General features: G+C 38.6%; 1 protein-coding gene across 5 annotated transcripts in view; it reads right to left on the bottom strand.

The window, feature by feature from the left end:
• The window catches only part of ARHGAP24 (Rho GTPase activating protein 24), an 878,267-nt gene that overhangs the window by 195,919 nt on the left and 671,386 nt on the right, over window positions 1–10,962 (bottom strand). The window lies entirely within an intron of this gene.

Genomic DNA, 10,962 nt, shown 5'->3' with positions numbered 1-10,962 from the left:
CAATTATGTAAAGTTTAAAAATAAAATAAAATTAGAAAAAAAAAATGTAAAGGGAAAAAGGCAAAATGAGCATCATAACAAAAGATACACAAATTGTTCCAACGTGCAGGTGTGAAAGTATTAGCCTAGTTCTCTGATCTAGTGAAGATTTCCCACCTTTCCTCCCCTTCACCCCAACAATGGGGAGGAGACCTTGAAAGGGATCCATCATCCATCTGTCGTAGACAACAGATAAGCTCTATTTTAGTTAGGAAAATGTTATTAGTCATTAAGCACACTTGCCCGTAGTTCTAGCATTTTCTAGTATTTAGAAAACTCTGCTCATGGGAAGCTTGGCCAGTGGAGAAGGTGACCACTGGTAACCATGGACTCCCATAGAAGCTTCACTCAAGCACAGAGCCAGACCTAGACGTTTCATCTTAGTATTCTGAAGTTTACAAAGTACAGGGCTAAACACGGCACGTTCCCACTGTGCATCAGACAATTCATTCATCTTCACATATAACTTGTTTTTACCTTAACCTAGTATTTTTCCTAATTATTGTTTTGCAAATGCAGAAACAGAAATGAATAAGTGCTAAAATAACTTCCATGAACTTTGCTAAAGATCTGGGAATTCCTAAGCAAGTTAAGCCAATTCAGACCCCTGCTTTTTTCATTTCAATGTGTTGCCTATTAAAACTATCTTGACTTTCCATAAAAAAATATTCTTCAAACTGAACATTAGCTACTTTAAATCTAATTGTCTTGATTTTTTTCTATTTAAAATTAAGTATTATTAATCTTTATTTACCATTGATAAGTCAATAATCATAATGTTTGACTATTTCTCTGGACATTTCCACATTCAAGTCTTAAGTTGAACTCTTTTAAGTTTTCTGTTGCTTGGAGTTGAGCACATGAAAAGCCAATCCTAGCTCAAAACTCTTTCTAGCTTTAAAACATATAGGCAGTGGACTAAGAGGAAATTATTTTATTTGAAAACCTTTCAGTTCAGTTCAGTTCAGTCGCTCAGTTGTGTCCGACTCTTTGTGACCCCATGAATTGCAGCACACCAGGCCTCCCTGTCCATCACCAACTCCTGGAGTTCATTCAAACTTACATCCATCAAGTCGGTGATGCCATCCAGCCATCTCATCCTTTGTCATCCCCTTCTCCTCCTGCCCCCAATCCATCCCAGCATCAGGGTCTTTTCCAATGAGTCAACTCTTTGCATGAGGTGGCCAAGGTACTGGAGTTTCAGCTTCAGCATCAGTACTTCCAATGAACACCCAGGACTGATCTCCTTCAGAATGGACTGGTTGGCTCTCCTTGCAGTCCAAGGGGCTCTCAAGAGTCTTCTCCAACACCACAGTTCAAAAGCATCAATTCTTTGGCACTCAGCTTTCTTCACAGTCCAACTCTCACATCCATACATGACCACAGGAAAAACCATAGCCTTGACTAGACGGACCTTTTGGCAAAGTAATGTCTCTGCTTTTGAATATGCTATCTAGGTTGGTCATAACTTTCCTTCCAAGGAGTAAGCGTCTTTTAATTACATGGCTGCAGTCACCATCTGTAGTGATTTTGGAGCCCAAAAAAATAAAGTCTGACATTGTTTCCACTGTTTCCCCATCTATTTCCCATGAAGTGATGGCATCAGATGCCATGATCTTAGTTTTCTGAATGTTGAGCTTTAAGCCGACTTTTTCACTCTCCACGTTCAAAACATAGGCTTCCCTGGTGGTTCAGTAGTAAAGAATCCACCTACCAATGCAGGAGACTCAGGTTCAATCCCTGGGTCAGGAAGACCTCCTGGAGAAGGAGATGGTAACCCACTCTAGTATCCTTGCCTGGGAAATCCCATGGACGGAGAAGCCTGGCTGGCTGCAGTCCATGGGGTCACAAAAGAGTTGGGCACGAATTAGCAACTAAACAACATTCAATACATATAAATGCTATCTTAACTGGTCTTTACAACAACCTTTAATAAAAAGTATTAGGAGGTCCTGAGAAGTTAAGTTATTTGTTTAGGTATGTATAGCTAGCTACTGGTGGAAATCCTTGGAAGATACAAAGCCAATACTATCAGTTCTCATCCAAACATTGTCTACAAAAGGGTCCTAGTTAATGGATTTCAGTTATTTCAATCTACCACCAAGTTTATCCCTATTGTGAATGGCTCAGTCTGATTATTAGACTTGTTACATATAATGTCCATGCTTCAGATTCCAGGCTCACCTAGTCGCCTTTCATTGTCATCTAGATATCTTATATACCTTAACTGCATGGAGCATAGACGATGATTTTACGGATGAGAGGGATCCAGCTCAAGCAAAATCGGCGCTGGGGTTCTGGTCTTCTCTATCATTATCTTGAGCTTGGATAATGTCAATAATCTATGATACATGAATACACTAATAATGAGCTCACAGAATCCGACTAATGTATTGCTATGATAAGGAATGCCTCCTTGAGATAGCTGGCTCATTTCTAGTTTCTGCCTATGCAAGCACAAGGTTTATTCCACAGGTAACACTTAAAACAATATTCAAAGGATTTATACAGTATAGAGAAATGTAACAGTCCCAAAGATACTCTGGTTACTCCTATTTTATTTAGAATATATCACGAGACACCATCATTTCATATGCTTCATATGAAGGAAGAAACTGTAAATATATTTCAATTTTTACCTGGAAACAAAATTCCTATAGCATAAAAACTCATCTTTCACAAGAGAGAGAAGTCAAATTTTAAAATTAACTACATAGAAAATTTCATATAATGTTTAGTTAATTAAAGCTAGACTTGGTAGCTTTTCCCAGGCTTTTTACTTAAAGTAAAATTAGACCAAACTCAAAATATAAATGACCAAAATAAAACTATTTCCTGGACACAGACTCTCATTAATCAGGAAGTCATTATAATAGGAATATATGCTGCTGCTGCTGCTGCTAAGTCACTTCAGTCGTGTCTGACTCCCAGCGACCCCATGGACTGCAGCCCACCAGGCTCCTCCATCCATGGATTTTCCAGGCAAGAGTACTGCAGTGGGGTGCCATTGAGGAGACAGTAAAATACAAGTTTAGAAATTTATTGCCCAATTAATTGTTACTTGTATGCATTTTAAAATTGCTGTCCTTGAAGAACAAAAAATAAAGAAAAACGTGGAAACCTATAAAACTGTACATAGTTGAAAATGACTGACCATGAATGACTGAGACATAACCATCCATACACCATCTGTTCTTTGCTGTATTCATCTTAAAGCTGTATGTCCTTCAGAAATTATGAGTCATTTATAAATTTAACAAAGGAAAAAAGATACTGCGTTTAAATAATTTCTTAATGTAAACTCCCTTTTTCTCTTACTGAAAAATTTCAACTGGAAATATTAAGTCAACTGGATATATTCCCCTTGTGAATATCTAGGTTATAATCTACCTGTGCTATAGTTTTCTTGCATAATATAAGGCAAACTTTAAAATTCTTCCTGATTTCTAACATTGAAGGGAAATAAAAAGACTATAAGATTATAAGCATTTTTTCCATATAGCCTGGTTCAGTTGCTCTGCGTAATAAGTTCTAGCCTTTTGATATTGCTTCATAAAATAAATTTATATTCTAATAGCTAATTCTAAAAGCAAGAACAGCTTATGCTTGAGCATTTATATATATATATATATATTTTTTTTTTCTCCTCTTCCTCTTTCTCCTCCTCTTTTCCTTCTCCTTCTTCTGATTCCTACCTTTGTACTACGGTGGTTTGGGATGTTGTTATTTTAACATTTGGAGCCTACTTCAGCCTGGGATCCATCTGCTGCTAGGCTCTTCCTGAGCAAATCAACGCCGCTACAAGAGCCAAGAGCTGGGAGGAACTCAGCCATCAGTCACTAGCACAGACCTGATCTGGTACCTTAGTGCTCATTCTAACTTTTCTTTTTCCTCATTTATATGTTTTGACATTGTTTTTTTTTTTGCTTTTTCCCCTGATATTATTAAAATATCTGATTTTGGGAATAAATAGCGTGAGTACCTATTGTCTTTTTATTTCTTATATATATCCCGACAGGATATATATACTTAATGTATATTAATGTTAATACTTAATTTTGCTTACCATGAAGAAATCAAAAATTGAAAGGGAACTGATTTTTGATTCCCTGGTTCATTATCAGAAATCCAGCCTCACTTTACTACCAATATTACTTTTAATCATAATTTTAAATAATTTTACTCTTGTATATAAAGTTGCCAAAAAAAAAAAAATCACACAGATTTCCTATGTACCCTCTACCCAGATTCCTCTAAAGATAAACATATTTGAAAATCATAGAATGGTGATCAAAACCAGAAAAGTAACATTTGTACAATACCATTAATAAAAAACCAGATCTTATTGGTGCTTTGCTAATTTGTACATACAGTCAATGGGGGTTGGGGGTTATAGTATAGTTTGTTGTCCTTTAGTCGTTCAGTCATGTCCAACTCTTTGTGACCTCATGGACTGTAGCCCACCAGACTCCTCTGTCCATAGGATTCTCCAGGCAAGAATACTGGAGTAAGCTGCCATTTCCTTCTCCAGGGGATCTTCCTGACCCCAGGATCGAACTCAAGTCTCCTGCATCTCCTGCGTTGGCAAAGTGGCTTCTTTACCATTGAGCCACCAAGGAAGCCCATAGTATAGTTAGTTCTATGAAATGCATCACAGGTATTGATTTGTAGAACTATCATGGTAATCAGGATGCAGAGCTCTCCCATCACCCCAAAGAAACTCTCATGGTACACTTAAAGTCACAACCTCCCAAATTTCAACTCCTGCAATCGCAGCTTAGTTCTCCATCAGTATAATTTTGTCATACATTTCAAGAATGATTTAGAAAATTGAATCACACTGTAGACAGTCTTTTGAGATGTTTTTTTTTTTTTTTCCCAGCACAGTGCCTTTAAAATCTACCCACATTTTTGTTTATATTAATAGTCTGTTTCCCTTTTTGCTGAATTATATTAGATGGTGCATATACACTGCTATTGTGGAGAAAAATGTTTTGATAAGTATATCCATCCTCTCATCTTTGAAAAAAAGTTATATTTTATACATTTTTTTCATTCTGTTTTAACAAAAATCCCGAGTTCAAAACTTAATTCAGACACTAGCATTTTTCCTTTGTAGTTTTTCCTTTGAGTATAAACTCAATGGATTTGATTAAGCTAGATGGTCTAAATTGTATTCAAGATCTAAAATCTTGTAAAAACTAATGTAAGACAGTGAATAAGCTCAAAGGGGCATAAGGAACGTCTTTAAGGCATGCACGAAATTCTGACGTTTCCCTCCTTAGCCCGTGCTCCTATTCATCCAGAAGTGTTTTGGCCCATCCAGTGCAACCTCCTCATAGTCTGGTGATGTCAATCCAGTGGGGGTAAGGGTAAGGGAAGCAGAAACATAATGCCATGGGACTTCCCTGGTGGTCCAGTGGTTAAAAATACACTTTTCAATGCAGGGGACATGGGTTTGATTCCTGGTTGGGGAACTAAGATTCCACATGCCTTGGGGCAGCTAAGACCACGGGTCACAACTACTGAGTCTTCTCACTCTAGCGCCTGCGCTCTGTACCTAGAGACAGTTCACACACTGAAATGAGGAGTCTACACGATCAAAAAAAGGAAAAGGAAAACATAACGCCAGACGAGGGAACACATGCATGTGCACATGCATACACACACACACACACACACACACACACACACATACCAGCCACACCGATTTGAAGATGGCTAAAGTCAGACAAATCTGAATTAACAGTACGCCAGTACTCCATAACAGGATTTTCATTACAACTGCCGAGCGGAAAAGCTCTTTGGCTGCTAAGTTCTTGAATTCATCCTGCCACAATATGGATGCAGTCAGCCTAGGAAGAAGCCACCCAAAGGAAAGAAATATAGAGAATCAGAAAATAAGCAACATTTTTGAGATGCTGACATCATTTGAGATTTCACTTGCGATCTCACTACATTTACTCTGAATCCATCCTTTTTCCCTGCTCTGTGAAAATGGTACACGCACGTGTGCTCAGTCCATCTTTGTGAGAGCCCAGGCAAGGATACTGGAGTGGGTTGTCATTTCCTCCAGGGGATCTTCTCAACTCAGGGATCAAACCTGGACCCTTCCCGACCCCAGGGATCAAACTCGCATCTCCTGAGGCTCCTGAATTGTCAGGTAGATTCTTTACCCCTTGTGTCTCCTGGGAAGCCCTGTGAAGGTGGTTAGGTTCGATCTAAAAATATTTCTTTGCCAGTTGGCACCGTGTTAAAACTCGGCCAGTAGAGGGCATATGAGAGACATTGCAGAAGAAAGTAGGTGTTGCTTCCTGGTTCCTGTCTGTTGGCTCTACAGGTTCTCCAGCTTCCAGCCCTTCCAGTGTATAGAGGCTTTCTTGGTGCCCAGCAACTGCAGCTCCGGCAGCTTCTTTTGCATCAAGCATCTACAGTGCATCCCGGCCCTAATAGTCAGTGGCCAGCAGTTTCCCCCATACCTCCTCAGGCCCTTTGGTAACAAGCATCTCCAGTGAGACAACTCTCTGTGAGTTTTCTGACACCCTGGACAGCACATTTCAGCCATGTTCCAAAGGAAAAATTTTGAGAAAGTTCTGCCAGTGCTGTACCACAGTGATACTTGGCCATTTAGTGAGCTAAGGCCATACCCTGTCCAAAGGTTTCTGGATTTCAGCAGGGTGGGAGGAGTGGGAATTTCATTGGGCAATCAATCACACCTCTAGGACTCATAGCTGCTCTTTATATCTGAAATATGTATATTCTTTGGAATTCTTTTACTTCTTACTAGCCATTCTTCTAGATGTAAAGAGGTTGCCGACATATGATAAAATAGGAAAAAAAAAAAAACTATAGAAAAGAAGGCTTCCCTGGTGGCCGGATGGTAAAGCGTCTGCCTGCAATGTGGGAGACCTGGGTTTGATCCCTGGGTTGGGAAGATCTTCCTGGAGAAGGAAATGGCAACCCACTCCAGTACTCTTGCCTGGAAAATTCCATGGATGGAGGAGCCTGGTAGGCTACCATCGGACACGTCTGAGCAACCTCTCTAGACATTCTTCTACTTCTTACGTGTGTGCGTGCTAAGTCACTTCAGTCGTGTCCAACTCTTTGGAACCGTATGGACTGTAACCCGCCAGGCTCCTCTGTCCATGGGGGTTCTCCAGGCAAGAATACTGGAGTGAGTTGCCATGCCCTCTTCAATGTACTAGTCAATTACTTATACACTAATACTCTATTACAGTTAATAATTCTTTATACTAAACTTCCCCTGTTCAAATTACTATGTGGTTTCTCTTTCCTGATTGGATTCAAATTGACATACCATGCCTGAAGGCTGAGCTACCCTTGGATTTCTCAATTTTGTGATCTCATAAATTCCATTTTTTGTGGATGTTGGCTATAGTTACAACTGAAACTGGAAAGTTCTAATACAAATAAGGTCCATGAAATTAATAAAAAGAATACTAGAGACAAAATTGTCTTAGAAAGTTCCATACACATATTTGTAAAAAGCAGACTAGAATAGTCAGACTTAATTAACACAGATTCCAATTCTAGAAAACTTCTGATCTACACAGGAATGGTATTATAGTGATACTTTGGAATATGCTTTAAATATTTTTTTTTTAAACTTATGAGTAAACTTCACATCTTTGGTTCTGGACATTAGTATAAGGGACCAGATTTATGTTATATGCCTCGTTGCATGCAGAAGGGAAACCATTTCTCAAGGAATTGACACTAAACACTCTCTGGTGGTGAATTAATGTAACTAAGTAAGCATTAAGTAGTTAATGCACTTACGCACATCCAACGACTATCCAAGATGAACAAGTGTTCATCTGAATGAAAACTGAATGAAATAGATACAGTAAGCTGAGTGGCCTTAAGTGAAGAAGTATTATAAATTATTTTTACTTCTAGTTTTGTGCTTTTAAATTATTTTATGTGTATACAGAAGTTGATTCTTGACAAGTTTTTTCCACCATGCCTCATTCATTGAAAACATCTCTTCTTTTTTGGAATAGATATAAATTGTGTAGTCAAATTACAGTAAATGCTAAAATAACAAAACCTGCATGGTTCCTAAAAGATACTTTCTGAGTAAGAAAATAGCACACAAATAAATAGCCTGTTTCAGATTCTGACTGCCAAAAAGTAGGAAATGCTGCAATGATTTGGATAAGAATATTTAATGATCGTTGCCTATCTACAAATTTCCAATGAACTAAGATACAACAAACAGCAATATTCTAGATAGGATCTGCCACTAGAGTCAGATCAATAAATATTTCAAAACTTAAAGAAAAATTGCCTAAAACACAAACAAGTAGAATGTCAAACTTTGGTTAACAAGCCTCCAGTGTCTACTGTCAATAATATGTGGGTAGGAGGAATGGCCAGATTTTAAGGGTCTCAGCCCAAACTGTGTTCCTTTGATTGCTTTAAAAGAGATAAAGACCTTTATATGACCAAGAGTTAATGACACTTGACTACCCTTTCTCAGCCTGTCATCTCTTTCAAAGCTGTATAAAGGTCCAAGAGATTCTAAATTATTTGGATTAGAGGTCTTGTCACTAAAGTTTAGGGTTCAGTTCAGCTCAGTTCAGTCACTCAGTCGTGTCCGACTCTTTGCAACCCCATGAATCGCAGCACGCCAGGCCTCCCTGTCCGTCACCAACTCCCGGAGTTCACGCAAACTCACGTCCATCGAGTCAGTGATGCCATACAGCCATCTCATCCTCTGTCGTCCCCTTCTCCTCCTGCCCCCAATCCCTCCCAGCATCAAAGTCTTTTCCAATGAGTCAACTCTTCACATGAGGTGGTCAAAGTACTGGAGTTTCAGCTCTAGCATCATTCCCTCCAAAGAACACCCAGGGCTGATCTCCTTCACGATGGACTGGTTGGATCTCCTTGCAGTCCAAGGGACTCTCAGGAGTCTTCTCCAACACCACAGTTTAAAAGCATCAATTCTTCGTTGCTCAGCTTTATTCACAGTCCAACTCTCACATCCATACATGACCACTGGAAAACCGTAGCCTTGACTAGAGGGACATTTGTTGGCAAAGTAATGTCTCTGCTTTTCACCCCACTCCAGTACTCTTGCCTGGGAAATCCCATGGACAGAGGAGCCTGGTGGGCTGCAGTCCATGGGGTCGCACAGAGTCGGACATGACTGAGCGACTTCACTTTCACTTTTCACTTTCCTGCATTGGAGAAGGAAATGGCAACCCACTCCAGTGTTCTTGCCTGGAGAATCCCAGGGACGAGGGAGACTGGTGGGCTGCCGTCTATAGGGTCGCACAGGGTTGGACACGAGTGAAGCGACTTAGCAGCAGCAGCAGCAGGGGTTGAAATATTACAGAGATTTCATGTTTTCTTGACTACTGTGCTATTTTTAAGAAGTGACTTGATTGAGTTCCAACATTAATATGTTTGAAATGTATTGATATTTAGAAAGAAGTCATGCATTCCTAGCTTACAAATTCTTTTTGATGTTTTCAAGAAAAGGCTAAATTGATATTTAAAGTGAAGTTTTGGATACTAAAACTTGGCTTTTATTACTTAGAAACAAATGAATTCAAAGCAGTTTTCTTTTTCATTGAGTTGAGAATATATTAACTTGGTCTCATAGCACTACACATAGAAGAATAATCTTTTTGTTTCTGTTACTGTATTGTCTGTTTTTCCTTTGAAGCCCACATACTCTAACAGTAACAAAATTAAGGTTATATGAGGGAAGATGGGAAAATAAAATAAGGAGTTCCAGCAGAATTGGAGCCTGGTGGGCACCCCAAACACTGGAATAGGGACTCAATTATTATTTACTACACATACATTTTTTTTTACTACAAACTTTACATGAGCTGTTTCATTAGACTTCACAATAGTCTTGTGAAAATGGCATCATTATTCTCCTGTGGAGAAAAAAAACAAAACAAAACTGAAAGCCAAAATAGTCCACTCTAGCAGACTCTAGTTCAAACCCTAATTTGTTGGAATCCACAGCCCAAGGTCTCTCTAATAAACCATACTGCCTTTCAGTGGGAGAAAGAGGAAGAGAATAGAAAATAGAGCCAAGACAGAGAATGAGGAAGAACAAGTCATGAGGTTATTACCATATATATATATTTTTAAACATCTGGGTAAGGTTGACTCCTTTGTGTGAACTTGGTGTGAATTTCTATATCAAAGTATGTGTCAATTCTCAGACAAATGCCAATTTTAAAATATTAAAATGTGAAAAAGTGTAATGTGGAATGAAGGAAATATGATAGTGAGAGGTGACATTTTTCTCTATACTTGATAGAGCTTCCCTGACTCTGGATGACAACTACTCATGAAAATGCCCTTGAGCTAATTAAGTAATGTTTCTCCCTTTCATTCCTAATACCTCTCAGGTTGTCCTTTGAGGAGAAAAACCCAGTAGGTGCATGAGGGTAGATTTTATCAGTTGCAGAACATATCAGATGAAGCCACTGGTGAAATGAAACAGAGGGATGAACATGGTTACAGGCTCAGTATTACTCATTTGAAAGATCACATAACTGAAATTTCCTGAGATGCTTAAGATAATGTTTAAGTAAAAGAATCTGCAATAATACTTTGAAGATAGCATATTTTAAAAGCATCATATACTATGGTTATATTTAGGTATTATTTTTTCTCCGCTTGTATTTTATTAATTATCCCACTGACTTCATAACTAATGTTACAAAAAGGGTACTGAAAATGTCTGCAGAATAATCTTCAGTGGCATATGGTATCTCTTTTTCATTCCACCACTTCATTATGTCAATGGAATTCAGATACCCTCTTGACAGATGTAAATTGCATTATGAAAGTCTCACACTTCAGTAGACTCAAACGACCTAAAAGCAATAGAAATGGTCATAGAAAATTGACATCCCATTAAGGTAAAAGTGT

The sequence above is a fragment of the Bos indicus genome, chromosome 6 (assembly GCF_029378745.1).
Source record: "Bos indicus isolate NIAB-ARS_2022 breed Sahiwal x Tharparkar chromosome 6, NIAB-ARS_B.indTharparkar_mat_pri_1.0, whole genome shotgun sequence".
Taxonomy (NCBI): domain Eukaryota; kingdom Metazoa; phylum Chordata; class Mammalia; order Artiodactyla; family Bovidae; genus Bos; species Bos indicus.
The sequence above is the reverse complement of the archived record's forward strand: the minus strand, read 5'-3'. Positions and strand labels throughout refer to the sequence as shown.